This window comes from Manacus candei, unplaced genomic scaffold (assembly GCF_025592945.1).
Source record: "Manacus candei isolate 608988 ecotype Guabito, Panama unplaced genomic scaffold, ASM2559294v1 h1tg000024l, whole genome shotgun sequence".
In the NCBI taxonomy this organism is placed as follows: Eukaryota; Metazoa; Chordata; class Aves; order Passeriformes; family Pipridae; genus Manacus; species Manacus candei.
The window spans coordinates 8,071,664-8,084,261 of NW_026138072.1; positions in this window are offsets into that span (position 1 = coordinate 8,071,664).

The following is a 12,598-nucleotide window of genomic DNA, read 5'->3' on the forward strand; positions in this document are numbered from 1 at the left end:
ATAATAGAAATGTTTATAGGTATAATGTATAGCATGTTTTCCTTAGCAACCTGAAAAATTTAAATCCACATACTAAATACTTCTATGTCTCTCCAAATGCTTATTAGTTTTGTGTTGTTTACTAGGTCAGCTTCCATAATTCCTGTCATTTTCTTGGTAGGATTGCAGGTTATTAAAATTTCTTCCTGCTTAGTGATGTTTGGAATCTTTTCTTTATTGCAAAAGCAGTTTTAACACTTGTTATTTCACTTAGAAGGGACTTAAAAGTCCAACAGTGATTTTACATTTTATTACATATTTTAATAGAATATGTCATGTAAATGTAAGATAATCAACAGAGACCAATGAAGTACAACAGAGCCTAAAGGCACAGATCACAGTGCATATTAACCAAGAAAGAAAACAAAGCCCTTATGACAAGTGTGCTTTACAGAAAGATGGAAAACCTGATTACAGTCTTTCTTCTTTCTGTAGAATAATAATATCCCTGAATCTGAAAAAGATGTGAAACTAATGCAAGACCACAATCACATCAAAAGGACAGTTCAATATGCACCGATAATAAAACCAAAAACAAGTCAGAGAAAGTCATATAAAGTGATTATCACATCTAGCAGATTATTTCATTTCTGTTCATTATCTACTTTCCTGTGCAAAAAGCATCAACTCAAACATTTTAATAATAATAAAAAGAGATGCTGTAATTCTGCAGAACACTTCCAGTGAAGATGGACAATAGTTTAAGCTTATGTCTGCTGAAACTATTATGTTCCCCAGTAAATAAATACATAATTTTACCTCAAGAGAATATTTTCTTTTGCAGGCTGTTATTTTGGAGATCAGAAGAAGAAAAACATACATATCTAAAATTATATGAATGGGCTAGAAAGTACTGCTGTTAAATCCCATGCAGAGCCTCATTCATTGCCATGTCCCATAGCACCCTCTTGTTGAGAAAGGAGATGGCAGATGAGGGCTTGGAGGTATTTTGCTTTAAGTCACATATGCTGTGTTCTATGTGAATGGTCACTGTGGGCATCCAGTTCCTTTCCCTGGGCTTAGAAAAACCACTCCAAAATGATACCATAGAGCCCCAAATTTTCCAAAATGTGCTCCATAGGCTCAGGATAGGGAGGGGTGAGTGAAAACATTTTGGAATGAAGGGAAAACTGGCCAGGAGGAAGAGAAATTTTAGTCCCTCATTGTAAATTAGCTGTTGGTGTTAAAGATTTCAGGACATACTTTTCAGGTCTAAAAGACAATAAAAAATATTTCTACTTACATTTGCTCAGGCAAAGTCGTGGTCCTTTATGTTACAATATAAGGTTCTTTTGGTAGGCTCCTAATTACTGTGAGGCTTGGCCTATCTTTGGTTTTATGACTGCATGACCCATTTGTATTGTCATAATCATGCAAAGAATTTTGAAATGAACAATTGTCACTTGCTTTCTTTTCTATTTCTGGACTACGAATCTAGGGCCAAGACAGTAAATTTACATATAATGTTGTGATGGTTTCACTCTAGGCCTTCCTGGAGACCAGCTTGTAACCAGGAAGGAACTAGGAAAGTGATCACAGAAGTATTCCATGCTATTCCTTTACGTAACTTGAGGTATAAATAAAGCCAGCAGGAGGGACCTCGCTCTCTGGTTTGAGAACATGGGTCCCTGTCTCGGTCTGAGAACTGGTGGGTCCCTGTCTCGGTCTGGCTTATCTGGAGTTGAGGCCTACAGTGACTGCTGTTATCTGCCATGCGTGAGGGGAGAGCGCTGGGCCGTGTCCAGCCATCCTGCTTGTTCAAAGGGAAGTGGTGAGATTTTGCTAATTTACCTTCAGTTGGCTGGTTGACTTGCTCGGTCTTTTTCCCTTTTTGTTTTTCCCTTCTCCCTCCCCCTCTTCCCTTTTGGGGAGCTGTTTGGGATTTCTGGAGTTGTGGTGTATAGTATTCTCATTGTATATATCTGTCTCATATGTAAAATATATATATATTTTTGCTATAGCTTTGGCTGCTTAAGTCATTTTTTTTTTCTCTTCCCTCTCTGGGAAGCAGGTCCTTGTTGTCGAGTTTCGGGGACTTGGCAGGAAGCCAGCTTGAAACTTGAACAAATGTACAATGCAAGGGAATGTAATGAAATTTATGCAAGGAGAATGCCAATCAGCTCAACAGTCACCAACTTTCCACCCATCAATGAACCTTAGATGTAATAGAGAAGCTGTAATGTCCTCTTTTGGAATGAGAAAACCTGCTTATTTGTGGGAGGAAGATTCAGCACACTAATATCACCCTTCTGCATTTTCAGACTTGTGTAGTCTTTAGAGAAATCTTTGCTCCACAACTTGCCTCGATTTCCTGCTAAAATATTGTACTGTAGGATGTGCTAATTATGTGTTTCTACAGGCTAGTTGGAAGTTAGTTATCGTACTCAAATGGCAAGATACTACTGAAAATATTTTCAAGAGTTTGCACAGGCCAGGCTGGCAGGATGCTGCTCTGTGATGCCTGACTATGCTCTCTGTAGGCCAACATCCACGTGAGGTAACAAGCTGCATAACACTGCACACAGTTCTGAAGGAGTGTGCCTTTAAATACATTCCCTGAAAGGGCCAAACAAGCACCTTTTGAATAGCAATTGCAAATGAGAAAATTTTTCGGAGGAGAAAGAACCCCTTCTGTCATGGAAAGCTTCCATTTGCCTCCTAATAAGAAATCCAGTTTATGGTCGGTGTGCCCCCTCACTCAGTATCCTTTTCTTTGTACTGTCTTAACGACTTACCATGGGTTTCCTGGTCAATCAGTCAGTTCCCGTGCCCCCTTCCCCCCTCCCCCCCCCCAAATTCCCCTGAGCTACTTGTTAAACTGTGGCCTTACAGTAAGGAATTCCAAACTGAAGGACTTTATTTTCTCTGCAGGATGTGACCCTGTGCGTGAATAGGCACTATTTCTACTGCTGGAAGAGCCTACAGTATTTCAGCTCATGACAGCAAGTACTTAGTGAGCCTGGTCCTTTGGAGTTCTAAATGTGGTTCCTTGAATTGCCCTACAAATTAGAGGTCTCTAGTTTTCTCCTGCAGCGTAGCAGATGTTAAGTGAGCTCACAGAGCTGCTCTTTGTGACATGAACCAAGGAGAAGAAGGGATATTACTGGGGAGTACCAGGCAGATAAACCAGAAGGCAGAAGTCAACTCCCACTGAGTGCTCTTCTAAGCCAGGATAACATGAAGTTTTCCAGCACTTAAGGGAAGGTACGGACTCTGTTACTTGCTTGCCTTTTTTTGGTAATGGCTACAGGTGGAGGGGCTGCTGCCATGCTACACAGTTCTCATCAATGTAGGCAGACTGAGATTGCTTTCTGTCATCTTTTTTCAAGGCAAGTTGTTAATACTTTTTACTCTTATTAAGCTCTAATACCATAGTGCTGAACAAGATAGCAGGAGACTTTTTTCACAAAATGCTTGTTTCCTGTCAGTTATTAGGTCCTTTGCAGGCAAATGTTGCCATTACTTATAGAAATCCCTCACACAACCCAAAATTTGATCTAAATTGTAAATGAAGAAAAAAAAAAGGTGAGGGGGAGGGAAGTACCCTCATACATAAATCATTCTCGTTAACAAAGTTTTATTCCTGTGAATATTGGTCATTCTTTTGTTATGGATGTGAATGTTTTTCTCTCTTGTGGAGAAGCCAAACTGCTGAAGCTATACAGAGTCCTGACTGTAAAATATAGTCTTTCTGGTTTGCTTTATTTTCTCTGTCTGTGAATCAATATACCTGCATTGATTAATAATGTTCTTATATGTCTCACACAACTCTCTCTGTAAAGAGTAGTTCCACTGAATTATGTCTTATAGTGTATATTAATTTGCTTATCTCTGTATACTATCTTATAGTTAGCTCCTTTGTAGCTTGTCTTACAAATGTTAAATGGATGATTTTTCAAGCAGTTGCTTTTACCTCTCCTCTCTCCACTACCACACTCATATTTACAATGTAATAAAGTAATGGCATAAATATTGAGGAATTATTTTTACTGAGGGTTTTTTCTGTTTACTTAGCATTTTAAAATGGCTTGCCCACCTGCCTTCAGTTTATACATAGTCATTTTGGCTGATTATTTCATATACTGTACTACATTTAGAAAAAAAACTTGCCTGTAACCATAGTAACTGTTTGATTAGGCACAGTTGAGCACATGGGTTCATTTTAATATAGCTGGAAAAAATAGACAAATGATCTTGAAAGCTCCTGAAATCATTTGGGTTATTATTGGCTTTTATTTTAGGTTCAACAGAGAAAGAATTGCTCATAGCCTCTCTTTCTTGCTTTCAATGTGGTTTTTTTCTCCTTCTTATTTCAACTTAGTAGATGTGGGCTGTAAAGCATTTATGTAAAAGTATTTGGCAGCTTGTCTTCCTGAAGATAAAAAGCTACGTATGATAAGATTTGCCAAACCAGGAGCAACAGTGCAACATTCTTGTCTTCTCTATTATACCAGAGAGAATGTGGCCCCCTCTAACCCAATTTCCCTTATACCGTGTTATAGCTTGGCCCAAAATCTTTGCAAGCCAGGTGGAATTGGGCTGTAATAACTTGAAGAAGGGCAAAGAGGGCCAGAGGAAGAAGTATTGATCCCACTCAGCTGTCGCTTTACCTTCATGGAGACTTTGAAGGGTATTTCCTCATGTCCAGATGTGAAAAGTATTTTCTGGGACAGGTATATCCAGAAAGCAGTCCTGAAAGGATTTCCTTTGCAGATGTTTCTGTGTTGTTGATGCTGTGGTAACTCAGCCATCATAATGATCAGAGAGAGAACAGAAAGTACCTACTTCCTTCTGAGATGATTGATTCAGCATGCAACCATTAACTGATGTAATCTCATTCTGATCTGAAGTCCATAAAAAACTGTGGAAGAGAGAGGAAACTGAATTGCAAAGATAATTTTTGTTGCAGAAGAATAAGAGGCATCTCCTGGTAACATCCTCAGTAGTGTGCATGACCAGCACTCTAGCACTCAACCAGGACAAAGTTCAGGAATTCATGGTACAGCTCACAGCCACTTTTTTTTTTCTGTGTGTCAGAGGCCACAGTGCGAGCTAATCCACATCCAACTAACCATAGCCTGCCAGCTGGGCAACAAAGAAATCTGAAGTGCACCTGGCTGGTGGTGAGCCCATAGCGTGAGACTGGATATCATCAGAGAAATAAGGCTTGAGTTCCCATGGGTTTCTCCTCAGTAATTATGTGATAAAATGTTGGTATCATTACCCTAATTAGCTGCAAAACATTTTGAACATTTGTGAATATTTCTTGCTCACAAATTGACAAAGCATGTATAGTGATGTGACTGCTTCTGCAGATGATTTTATAGCACGTTTTACAAATGTCCTGGTTTGTTGAGATTTTTGTCTGTCAGAGCATTATTTATTAAACAGTCTTTTCAGTATTCAGATGAATCCAGTTATTACTCCAAGAGTTAATAACAATATCTGTGCCTTGCCATTTATTGCAAAGGACAGTGCTCCATATCAACCTCTGTAATGCCTAATATTGAGCTTTTCATATCAGTAGAGAAAAATGCACTTCCCTGCAGAAAGATGGTGTCTCGAGACAGCCCAAGGCTACTTTGCCTCATGTTCTGATTATCAGTGACCAGCTGCAGCCTCTAATCAGTAGTTCAGAATTTCTACTGTCCCATTATCTGTGCTGCCTGTAAGGGCCTGGCTGCCTGAGAAGTCCTTCCTCTGCCTCTTGCCTTTGGAATACTTCAAATAGTTGTTGTCTTGAAAAGGGTTGGGAAGAAATCAACAACCCTTAACTCAGTTGTGCCTGTGTTATAGGTTAGAAATCCGAGGGGGGGAATTTTTCTTCCCCCTGCCCCCACTGTAGAAAAGACGGAGTTTGAATGGAAAGGGAGGGCAATTAGCTTTACAAAAGAACCTAGCTGGCTGGACTGCCTTCCTAATGGATGGCCCATCAGAGGCTGGGGGGAGAGGGGAGGAGTTTTGGAGGTGTTGCTGGCTTTCCTCACAAGGGAATTTGTGAGGAACCCAGATTGCTGGGTTCTCTCTCTGGAATGGGGACAGGGTTTGCGTGTGGGCTTTTGGAGAAAAAGCCTGGATGACAGGTTTTCTGGCTTTCGTCCTGGTGAGGCCTGACCACTGGCCTTGGCTGGCTTTGCATGCTGCCTCGTGACTGCAGCTGGAACCTACTGTGTTTTCATCGGAGAGCTCTGTGCTCACGGGGAGAAAAAAGGAGGAGCCTTGAGACACCGTCATCTGAGAACAACAGTGAGTCCTGTGGGGGTGGACTGCTTTTTCTTCTGCCCTTCTTCCATTGGGGGAAGGGTCCCCGTTTTTCTTTTCAGCTTCTCCTGCGATCCAAGACCACCCCCCAGATCTGCTCCCGGTGTAGTGACCGCCAGAGCCCGACAGCGCCCCCTGCAGGTCACCACAGAGAACTGCAGGCTCTGCACCTCCAGTGACCCAACAGCGCCCCCGCCAACCGTGATTAGAACTGCACTAAAGGACAGAGAAGTATTCAGACTTTTTTTCTTTTTCCTTTGTTTGAAGGGGACTTTTGGGTGCAGGACTATGGTCTCTTTGGTTTTTTTTTTTTTCTGTTACTGTTCTTGCCAACATGCATACATCTTTTAATAAAGGGTTGTTATTTCTTCTTTTTTTCCACACTTCCTTGATTAGAGCCCTCTTAATTTTGGATTTACAATTGCTGAGAGAGAGGAGTTTGGTTTGTCTCATAACTCATCCTCTTTAGCAAACATTCCAGTCTCATCAAACTGAGACAGACTGCTTTTCTTCTGCTGAGTGAAAAGTGATTGATTTGCTTCATCTTCCACTCAAAGGCAGCCACAACTTTTTTTATTCATACTGTACAAAAGTAAAAGCAGAATGAAAAATATATAAGAGGAAAATCTGAGGGTAGATGTTAATCTGCATAGTTCATTGCTCAAATTGGCTACTGCTTTAATGAGGTGTGGGGTCCTCCATGGGCTGCAGGGAGACAGCCTGCCTCACCATGGTCTTCACCATGGGCTGCAAAGGTGCTCTGGCACCTGGAGCACCTCTTTCCCCTCCTTCTTCACTGGCCTTGGTGTGTGCAGTTCTCACTCTCACACATTTCTTACTCCTCTCCTCTCGTCTGCAATTGCTTCTGCACAATAACATTTTCCCCTTCTTAAATATGTTATCCCAGAGGTGCTACCACTGTTGTTGATGGGGTTGGCCTTGGCCAGCAGCAGGTCTGTCTTCGAGCCAGCTGGCACGGGCTCTGCTGGTGCGGTGGTGCATCCTCTGCCCCTCAGGCCGCACTGTGATCTGAGAAATGCTCATTAGGCCTCTACGCTGATGGACAGCACCTGGCTAAGCCCCTTTTGAACTTCTCAGAAACAGTGTCTGTTACTGGGAACTAGTGCTGTCTAATGAGCTCCTGTTTTTTAATGAACAGCCCTGTAAAGTTATTTTTCTTGCCTGAATAACAACCCAAGAGGAATTATACTTTTTTCATCAAACTTACAAAGAAAGTTATTGACCTGAATTGCAGCCAGGATGGAAAATTACCATGACTAAAGCTCACTCTCTTGTGACCCTATAAACAGCAGTCCAAAGTGAGACCCTTTGAGCTCTCCTGGACTGCAGCAGGCTGTGACCAGCAATCTGCTTCTCAGAGCTAGAGAACTCAGAGGATCACTGAGTGATGATGACGGATCCTGGAGTGATACCCCCAACTCCTCAAGGCTCAACCCTTCCCCTGTTGCAGAATTTGAGCTTATTTTAATGCTGCGTGAAGGGTTTTTTATTATCCTTTAATTGAACGGTTGAGTAGAACATTATTATTAGAAATATACAGAAGAACAACTAGAGATAATTTTTGTCTGGATCTAAAAAGACAGGAAAATGTCTTTACTGGTTGGAGTATGGCTTAATCAGTTTATTATTATAGTTTATCAGAGACTGACATTGTCCATAAAACTAACAGCAACTTGTTGTACTTGTTTTTAATATTCTAGCACTGTCTGTCTCTATAATGGTACGTATTTTAAAAAAAGGGAGGTTAAATCTGTTAATATGGTTCTAGGTATTAGGGCAGAAAATAATAAAAAAATAAAACTTATTAGCAGAGCTAAAGAAAAGCGTATTTTTTTATTCTAAAAACAACCAAAAGGGACTGTAAAAAATCAGATGCAAGTATTGTGAGATTATATTAGTTTTCATAGGACTCTAAAGAGTCAATATATAATTTTGTAGGAAGTGAAACTTTCCAAAACAAGACAGTGTAATTTTGTTAGAGATGATTGGACTATTCATAATTATGTATAGTGAATCAGTTACTGGAATATTTTTGGAATTGTCTTAAATTGTTTGTAAATAGAGTGCAACCGGAGAAAGTTTCAAGCATACTAATTTTAGGCTAAGATTTTTCTTGTGTGGTGTTCCTATGACTTTCAGCGCTATATTTTTATGGCCATAGCTGTTGATGGCTAGTGTTTTAAGCAGGCTGTGCTCCTGCTGCGGGACAACAGGCCATGTACTAGGGAGCTCAGATCATAAACATGTAGTGAGACCAGAGGTGCAAACTGTTCATTGTTTTCATGATGTCTGTGATGCTTCCATTTTCTGCTGGCACAGTGGTGACTGAACCAGAGAAATACTCTTCAACATAGTGACCCTTCCTTTTTGCATACACCTAAGTGCACTGTAGTCTTCTGTCATTCTCTTGCACTTTCTGTTCAATAAGCAGAGATACGTGTGTTGTTTCTGTCCCTTCTTACCTTCATCTCTTCTAAACTGGTTAGGTTAGGTTGTCCATGCTCTCCTGAACAGGGTCTGAGGATGCTGCTAGTAATGACCTAGGGGTATATCAGAGGCCATCCACTGCTCAGAGACTAATTATCAGCATGGCCTTTCTCATTTCAGAAAGGCTGGGTTAAGGCCTTACTGCATAGGATACATAGGGCAAGTGACGCCCAGGTCCATCTCCCTGTTTTTGCCACGGGGTGAGAGACTGGCCACGACAACCATCCTTGCATCAGCCTGATTGCTCTGTGGGGCCCCATGTAGCTTTGAGTGGTGCAGAACTTTCTTTAACTGCAACAGAAAACATTCCTTTTGCCTCCTTGCTTTTAGCAGCCTGATGTATTCTGTGGATTGGGCTGAGACAAGGATGTATTAGCACAGTTCTTAGTATGCTCCAAAGAAACTGTTCCAATCCCACTCCCAGCAAAGAGCAGCAGTTAAGTGAAAGCATACATTTTATGTGTCGGTCTTAGTGTCTAGTTTCTTGTGTTATTCAGCCATCTCTGCAGGTTGTAAAATACAAGCGGTACAGACAGAGGGTAAAAATGCATCTGCAAGACAGTTTCGTTTCCTTGTTTACCCACAGTCTTCATAACTCCATTTTAATACCTTCAGTTCTCATTGGTTTTAGTCTTTGGAAAGATATTGTGAGAATAAATACTGTGGAATATTTGGAAACTAAAATTCATGGTGAAAATATTAATGCCTGAAAGACATTATTATTTACTTCTGATTTTTTTTTTAATAGTCATCATATTGATATGAGTGATGCTGTGATTTTTAAGAGGGGGGAAAGAATCCCATAGGAATTCAACAATAATTTATTAGTCATTACTAATATGCTTTTCATTACATCACTGCTTTTCAAAAGTTACCACTTAGGGGTTTGGGTAGGCTTCTTGGGATTTGTCTTGTTTAATTGCAGTGGAAACCACTCTTTCAACACCCTACTGAAAAATTTGTTTATTCAACATGACTAATTCTTTTGTTTACAGGGGTCACTGAAAGAGGCCTTTGGGAAGAGATATCAGATATTAATAAATGTTTATATTGAAAACTTATTTACCAGGCATGAGTTTTATGAATGCGTAAGATCAATATAGATAGCTGGTTGTCTCAGTCTATACTAATAAACCTTGGTGGCCAAAATGCTGCCTCCAACTTCTCCTGCTCACCTCAGGTGGGCTGACAGCAGCCCACAGAGGATGGTACAGCATGGGTAACAAATATCTGCTGGCAGTCCTGACTCCTCCACCTGCAGGATCATCTGCTGAGCCTCAAGAGAAATGAAATTAAACTTGGCTGGAATCAGCTGCTAATACTTACTGCCTTTGGCTCTTCTCTTGTTTCTCTTGAAAATTCAGTAGTTTTTAATCCTGTGACCTATGGAGCCCATCAGAGGAAGCATCCCTGGAGCAGAGCTAATGAGACAGGGAAAAGCAATTAAAGAATGTGTCTGTTGGCATTGCCTATGTGAGCTGCTGGCACTTGCTAAGTGGCGGCTTCCAGTTGACAGGAAAACTTTAAGGTGTCACCAATAGATGTTGGAAACATGCTGTAAATCACTGGCAAAGCCCTCCCAGGTCACAGTGTGCTGTGTCACGTTCTCTTTCTGATGAGCCAGAACATTATTTTTTTTGTATTCTACAAAGTTTTTTCTGCTCTAAGAGAAAACTCCTGACAGTGCTTGGAGTCACAATGTGGAGCCAGCTACCAGCTTGCTGTGAGCTTAGGGTGTTTCCAGACTTGGAACTGGTTTCCTCTTTTGCTTCTCCTCTATATGGGCATACCTTTATGGTCAAGGTGACACCAAAAACTGTCTATTTAGACACTCTGTATGAGTGGATTGGATCCCATTTAATTCAGTGTATAGGTCTTCATTCCACTTTATGCTGTAACAGCTGGTAACATAAAACTATGTTTCTGGTGCTATATGTATTTTATGAATATTTAATAATGAAAGTAATCCCTTTTCATTAGCAAGAATAAGGGAAATAGTGTGTGAACACATAAAAAATGATCTTCTTTTTGAGAAGTAGCTTTTCTAAGTGCCAATTTAAATTTCATCTACTTTGTAAAGTACTGCTCAAAGGCAGCAGATTCAACAGTTTAATATTACATGTATAATAAAGTGGAGAGTATCTTCTTGTTGAACTGGGATAGCTATGCATCTAATAACTTTAAAAAATCATGGTTTGATATGATTACAGACTGGATCACAAGGAATGCAGGATTTAAGATCATGAGACTGTGAGTATTTGCTTGGATCATGACAGTGCATATTTGTTTCAGAAGTCTTATATTCAAAACATGGAGAAACAGTCCTTGGCAATTCCCATCAGTGTCAGGTTTGAGGCTGCCTCTGTAATAAAATTCTGCTGTTTGACCTTCTTTGTGTTTGACCTTCTTTCCCTAGAAAGAAGGGAACTTTCTCTTTCAGATAACTTCCTCTGAAACATGTCTCTTTTTCCTGCAAATGCATATCTCCAGAAAAGAACTGACCAAGCTTTTGTATTTTGTCATCAGAAAAGATATTACCCTGCCTCAGAAATTCCTACTTGGTTGAATTGTAGTTAGGATAAGCTGTGAATGCTCCATTTTAGCAGGAACTGACTAGGTTAGGGCCTATGAGACAGCAGTGCAGCTGAACTGGGGCAGAGTAAAATGTCTGTTTGTAGTTCTTAAACTTTCCTAAAGAAATCTGACAATGTGAAAAGGCTGGCTTTCTCTGTCTCATAAAATTATTTTTTTTTTACAATCAAAGGGTGGCACAGACACTTTAAGATGAAACATGTCTCCTTTCCAACAATGTCTCATGCTGTCTCTTAAGGAAGAAAAACCATCACCCTTATTGCATATTTATAATGCAATATTTCCAATGGTGCGACTAGGAAAAGTTATTTTCTTCTCATCGAAACACATACATTAGCAGCATGTATATTATAAATTGGTACCTTTTATACACTTCAATTAAGTATGCTAAATAACAAGTGATGAACACTTAAATTTTATGTAAAAAGTTTTAAGAGAATGACATGAGTTCTAGTACACAGACTTTGGCCAGGGACTCCATGTGTGCTGGTGCAGATCTGATTTATTATGCTTGACCTTTCAACTAATTATGTTCAGATGAATGAGTGTAATGGTTTAGGAATGGTATTCCCAAATTTAATGTTCCCATTGAAACACTCCAAATCATGTGCTGCTTTCTTACTCCCTCTCCCATGGCAGCAGGATGGAGAGGAGAATTGGAGGGTCAAAAGATAATGAAGACAAGTTGAGATAAGAACAATTTACTAAAAAGAGCAATGGCGTAAGAAATGAAGGGTAACAGCAACAATATTAATAAAAGAGTGTACAAGAGAGGCAAATCACTCACACGTGAAGGCTCACCATGCAGAGCCTGGCACTACCCCAACTGTTTATCCAACATTAGCCCGACTGGAAGGGACCCCTTCTCTTCCCACCCCCTGTGTATGGTGTGTGGTGGTATAGAACAACCTCAGGGTCCTGACCGTGTGCATCCTGGCTACTGCAAAAATTATCTCTGTCATGCCTGGAACCAGGACAATTGAATATCACAAGCATCTTGCTCATAAGTACTTTAGGAATCTAGGAACTGGTAAACATTATGTTATATTTAGTGGAGTACCTTCATTTATGGAAGTAGAGCTCTTCAGTCTTTGCTAATTCAATCAAGAATCACGCTCAGTTATACACTTCCTCACAAATAAGTTTGGTTCTTTCTAAACTCTTCATATCTTATTCTTCCCTATAACAATTCTGATCA